This window comes from Desmodus rotundus, chromosome 5, assembly GCF_022682495.2.
Source record: "Desmodus rotundus isolate HL8 chromosome 5, HLdesRot8A.1, whole genome shotgun sequence".
NCBI lineage: Eukaryota > Metazoa > Chordata > Mammalia > Chiroptera > Phyllostomidae > Desmodus > Desmodus rotundus.
Genome location: NC_071391.1, coordinates 99,358,676 through 99,364,531, shown reverse-complemented (window position 1 = coordinate 99,364,531; position 5,856 = coordinate 99,358,676).

Sequence of the window (5,856 nt, the reverse complement as noted above, 5' to 3'; positions counted from 1 at the left end):
GTATGTGTGTGTTTTCCTTCAGTTCTTCCTGCAGACATTGGCTGGGAGGCCATATGGTGGAGATGCATCACATAGGCATTTAGTTTACATGCTGATTTTTGCAAAGCTGACCACCTCCCTACCTGCTCTGTAAATCATGGCTCACAGATACAAGACCCTTGCTCAGAGGGCAGCCACTGGCAGTCCTGACTTGGAAAAGCAGGATGTAGGTGTTGCTTCTTTTCTTCTTTTCAAAAACAAGGGTGTACGTGCATCTAGTGAGGCCATATTTCCATTCAAAACAAAGAAAACATTTATTGCTACCTATGCTCAATATTTTCAGTATTTACCCAGTATCAGTTGTTTTGTTTTATAAACAACTTGAGTATAACAACTTTTTAGGGATATAAATAGATTTGACCACATGTCTACTTATAATATGTACTTAACTTATTAATCAGCTATAATACATGTTATAAAACATTCAAAAGTATAAAAATTTAGAAATATTAATTTTTCCATTATTTTGCTTTCTCAAGCTTTATTCAAACTTTTCATGTAGTATTTGACATAAGTATCTCTATCATTACCAGAGCATATTTTTAAACTCTAAAACAATTTTATGGAGTACAGAGCTTTTAGTTCTTGACTAAATTGAGATATAAAACTTTTGGAAAAGTATATATGCTGCCAATGGAAAATTAAGATCAATTCACAAATATCCATTCTCATAATTAACTAAGATAGTAGGTTTTTAAAATTTATCCAGTATATGATCTCTATAATTTGAATACTCTATTCCTTTCTTAATTATCTTTGAAACCCTATGTGCAATGACATTAACTAGTTGCAAGCTGAAGCCATGCTTTCAGACTAATAATAATTAGGGCTAAATAGTTTTATTCATTTTTCTAATTGAGATATTACTTAGGTGAACTCTATAGGCATTCAAAACTAACATTCCTGTCTAGCCAAGATGGAGGCATAGGCAGATACACTTCATTTCCTCGCACAACCAAAAGAAGGATAACAACCAATTTAAAAACAAAAAAAAACAACCAGAACTGCCAGAAAATTGAAGTGCAAGTCGCACAACCAAGGAGCTAAAAAAGAAACAATCATCCAGACTGGTAGGAGGGGCAGAGACAGGCAGCCAGGGTGGAGAGGACTAGCAAGGCAAGGCAGCAGCATGAAGACCAGGCGGTCCCACATTTGCATGCAGATAAACTGGGAGGAACAACTAGGGAGAGAGATAGACTGCTCAACCAAAGGTTCCAGTGTGGGGAAATAAAGCCTCAAAACCCCTGGCTGTAAAAGCCTATGAGGGTTGTGGCAGTGGGAGAAATTCCCAGCCTCACAGAAGAGTCTGTTGGAGGGGTACACAGGGTCCTAGAATGTACACAAGACCGCCCTTCTAGTGCTGGCAATCAGCAAGGGCCCAATTCACTTGTGGGACGGAAGGAAGTGACTGAAAGCAGGCTGAGAGCTGCGCAAGTGACATTGTTCCCTCTCTGACCTCTACCCAATATACAGTGCCACAACACAGTGAAGAGGGTTGTCCTACCCTGATTAATACCTAAGGCTTCACCTCTTACAATATAAAAGGTGCACCAAGACAAAGAAATATGGCCCAAACGAAAGAACAGATCAAAACTCCAGAAAAAGAACTCAGCTGTGAGGAGATAGACAAACTATGTGATGCAAAGTTCAAAACACTGGGAATTAGGATGTTCACAGAAATGACTGAGTATGGGTACAAAATGAAGAAATGAAGGCTATGCAACCTGAAATAAAGAAAAATATACAGGGGTCCAACAGTGAAGAGAAGAAAACTGGGACTCAAATCAATGATTTGGAACAGGAGGAAGAAATAAACATTCAACCAGAATGAAGAAACAAGAATTCAAAAGAAATGAGAAGAGGCTTAGGAATCTCTGGGACAACTTTAAACACTCTAACATCCGAATCATAGGGGTGTCAAAAGGAGGAGAGGAAGAGAAAGACATGGAAAATTTATTTGAACAAATAATGAAGGAGAACTTCCCCAGTCTGGCAAAGGAAATAGACTTCCAAGAAGTCCAGGAAGCTCAGAGAGTCCCAAAGAAGTTGGACCCAAGGAAGTACACACCAAGGCACATCATAATTACATTAGCCAAGATTAAAGATAAGAGAATCTTAAAAGAAGCAAGAGAAAAGGAGACAGTTACCTACAATGGAGTGCCCATAAGACCAGCAGCTGATTTCTCAAAAGAGACCTTACAGGCAAGGAGGGGCTGGAAAGAAGTATTCAAAGTCATGAAAGGCAAGGACCTACATCCAAGATGACTCTACCCAGCAAAGCTGTCATTTAGAATGGAAGGGCAGATAAAGTGCTTCCCAGATAAGGTCAAGTTAAAGGAGTTCATCATCACCAAGCCCTTATTATGTGAAATGTTAAAGAGACTTGCCTAAGAAAAAGAGGAAGATCAAAACCATGAACCATAAAATGACAACAAACTCACAACTATCAACAATTGTACCTAAAAACAAAAACAAAAAGACAAAGACAAAAACAGAAACAATCTAAGCAAACAACTAGAACCAGAACAGAATCACAGAAATGGAGATCACATGGAGGGTTATCAGTGGGAAAGGGGAGGGGGGAGAATGTTGGAAAAGGTACAGGAATAAGAAGCATAATTGGTAGGTACAAGATAGACTGGGGGAGGTTAAGAATAGTAGGAAATGAAGAAGCCAAAGAACTTATATGTATGACCCATAGACATGAACTAAGTGGGTGGGGGATCAGTATTCTGGAGGGAATGGGTGTACCGGGAAGAGGGGGATAAATGGGAGAAAAAAAAAGGGACAACTGTAATGGCATAATTAATAAAATATTATCTGAAATAAAAATAAAGAAAGGGAAGAAATTTCAGACCATCAGTGAGATTCAGGAAAATACGACATGGCAGCTGACAATGATTCCAACAAAAGATTTTGTGGAGTGTTTTGAATAGTGGAAGAGACACTGGGAGAATTGTGTGAGGTCCCAAGGTTCCTACTTTGAAGGAGACTGAGGAGTCATTGTCCTATGTGCCATTGACCCATGGACATGAACTAAAGAGGTGGAAATGCTGGAGGGAATGGGAGTACTGGGTGGAGGAGAATATAGGGGAGAAAAATATGAGACAACTGTAACAGCATAATCAATAAAATATACTTAAATTTAGAAAATCTGAGAAAAAATGAACATTCTTTAAGGCCCTTTCAAACTTAAATGTTGTGTAAAATAAAATAATTGAGATTATATCCCATTTTATGAATTTTTAAAATATAAGGTAATTGTTCTTCTTTTTAAGTATTTTTTATTGATGCTATTATAGTTTTCCCAATTTTTCCACCTCTATCCCCCTTCTGCCCTGCCCCCCAGCCCTCCAGCATTCCCCCACCTTAGTTCATGATTAGTACATATAATTATGTACTATGATTGTACCTATAAGTTCTTTGTGTCCTGTATTTCCTATACCATTTTTTATCTCTCCCCATCTATTTTATGCCTACTAATTATGCTTCTTCTTCCCTGTACCTTTCCCCCATTCCTCCCCCCCCCACTACATGTTATTGCTACGTGAAATTCCTACGTGTTTTGTCCATTTCTCTGATTCTGTTCCTGTTCTGGTTGTTTGCTTAGTTTTTGTTTTTATTGTTTTTACTTTCTTTTAGGTTCATTTATTGATAGTTGTGAGTTTGTTGTCATTTTACTGTTCATAGTTTTTATCTTCTTTTTCTTAGATAAGTCTCTTTAACATTTCACATAATAAGGGCTTGGTGATGATGAACTCCTTTAACTTGAACTTATCTGGGAAGCACTTTATCTGCCCTTCCATTCTAAATGATAGCTTTGCTGGATAGAGCAATCTTGGATGTAGGTCCTTGCCTTTCATGACTTCTTTCCAGCCCCTTCTTGCCTGTAAGATTTCTTTTGAGAAATCAGCTGACAGTCTTATGGGTACCCCTTTGTAGGTAACTGTCTCCTTTCCTCTTGCTTCTTTTAAGATTCTCTCCTTATATTTAATCTTGGGTAACTTAATGATGATGTGCCTTGGTGTGTTCCTCTTTGGGTCCAACTTCTTTGGGACTCTCTGAGCTTCCTGGACCTCTTGGAAGTCCATTTCCTTTGCCTGATTGGGGAAGTTTTCCTTCATTATTTGTTCAAATAAGCTTCCAATTTCTTTCTGTTGTTCTCCTTCTGGTACCCCTATGATTCGGATATTGGAACATTTCAGGTTGTCCCAGAGTTTTGTAAGACTCTCTTTACTTTTTTGAATTCTTGTTTCTTCATTTTGTTTTGGATGGATGTTTATTTTTTCCTTTTGTTCCAAATCATTGCTTTGAGTCCTGGTTTTCTTCCTGTCACTGTTGGTTCCTTGAATATTTTGCTTTATTTCATTTTGGGTATCCTTCATTTGTTTTTTCATTTTTCAACCAAGCTCAGTCAGATCTGTGAGCATTTTGATTACCAGGGCTTTAAATTCTCCATTAGACAGGTGTCAATCTCCTCCTCGCTTAGTTCTCTTTCTAAGGCTTTGCTCTGTTCTTTCATTTGGGCCATATTTCTTTGTCTTGGCACACCTGATAAGTCATAAGGGGATGGGGCCTTAGGTATTCACCCAGGCAGGGCAACCGTCTTTGCTGTGCTGCAGTGCTGCCTGTGGAGGAGGAGCCAGAAAAGGAACAGTGCAGCTCACCTGCTCCTCTCTAGCACACTTTTCAATGAACTCCTGTGTGGGTCCCGCCTCAGCAACCTCCGTAGTACACAGCCACTTCTGAGTCTCAGTTTTCCTCTTAAGTCAGCCAGTCCAGTGCAGCCCTTCAAGCTTGGCAGCCAGCCCCACCCCCTTGATCCACTGCAGCACTGTGGTTTTTCTAAGTTGGCCCACGTGGTCCACCACCTTACCAGTCTGGTTGTTCTGGTTGATCTTTTCTTTAATTCCTTGGTTGTTGGAGATCCATGTAGTTTGATTTTCTGGCGCTTTTGGTTGTTTATTGATTTTGGATTGGTTGTTATCCTCCTTTTGGTTGTGTGAGGAAGCGAAGGGTTTCTACCTACGCCTCCATCTTGGCCAGAACTCTCCAATATAAGGTAATTTTTCTGAAGAGTAAACTTTAATAGAGGGGAACTTTGCCTTATTTTAGGGAATATATGATATATTATCTTGTTTGATCACCACAAGGACACAATGAAAGGTTATAAACATTAAAAATAACTTTATAACAGAATAGAATACCATAGTAACTGCTAGGGATTTGATGGCTGTCTTAAAGACTGAAAACTTAGAATGGCATCTTATATTATTAAGCATTTTCATATGCCAGACACTTTTCTAAGTGTCTATATGTATTAACTCATGTAACCCATAAAACAACTCTTTGAGGGAGGTACCACTATTAATCTCATCTGAAATAGGAGGAAACTGAGTCACTAGGTGATTTTCCAAAGTCCTTCAACTGAACCCAATTAGTCATCTGCCTCCTAACCTCTAGCTTGTAAAAGTATAGAAAATGGCATGAAAAACATATTTTGTTCCATCTGAAGAAGTTTAGAATCTCTATGTTGATTGCATGTTAGAATTACCAGTTGATGCCTGGACCTTAACCCAGGCCAACTCAATCCAAATCTCTAGAGGCTGGGTGGGGTAGTATTTTTTTTAATGCCCCAGGGTATTCTAATGGGCCACCAACTTGAAAACCTAGATTAATGGTTCTCAAAAAATACCTAAATAAAATCTTTTTTGTTTTGTTTTATTTTTTCAAAATATATTTTATTGATTATGCTATTACAGTTGTCCCATTTCCCTCCTTTATTCCCCTCTGCCCTGCCCACTGCCTTCCACCCTC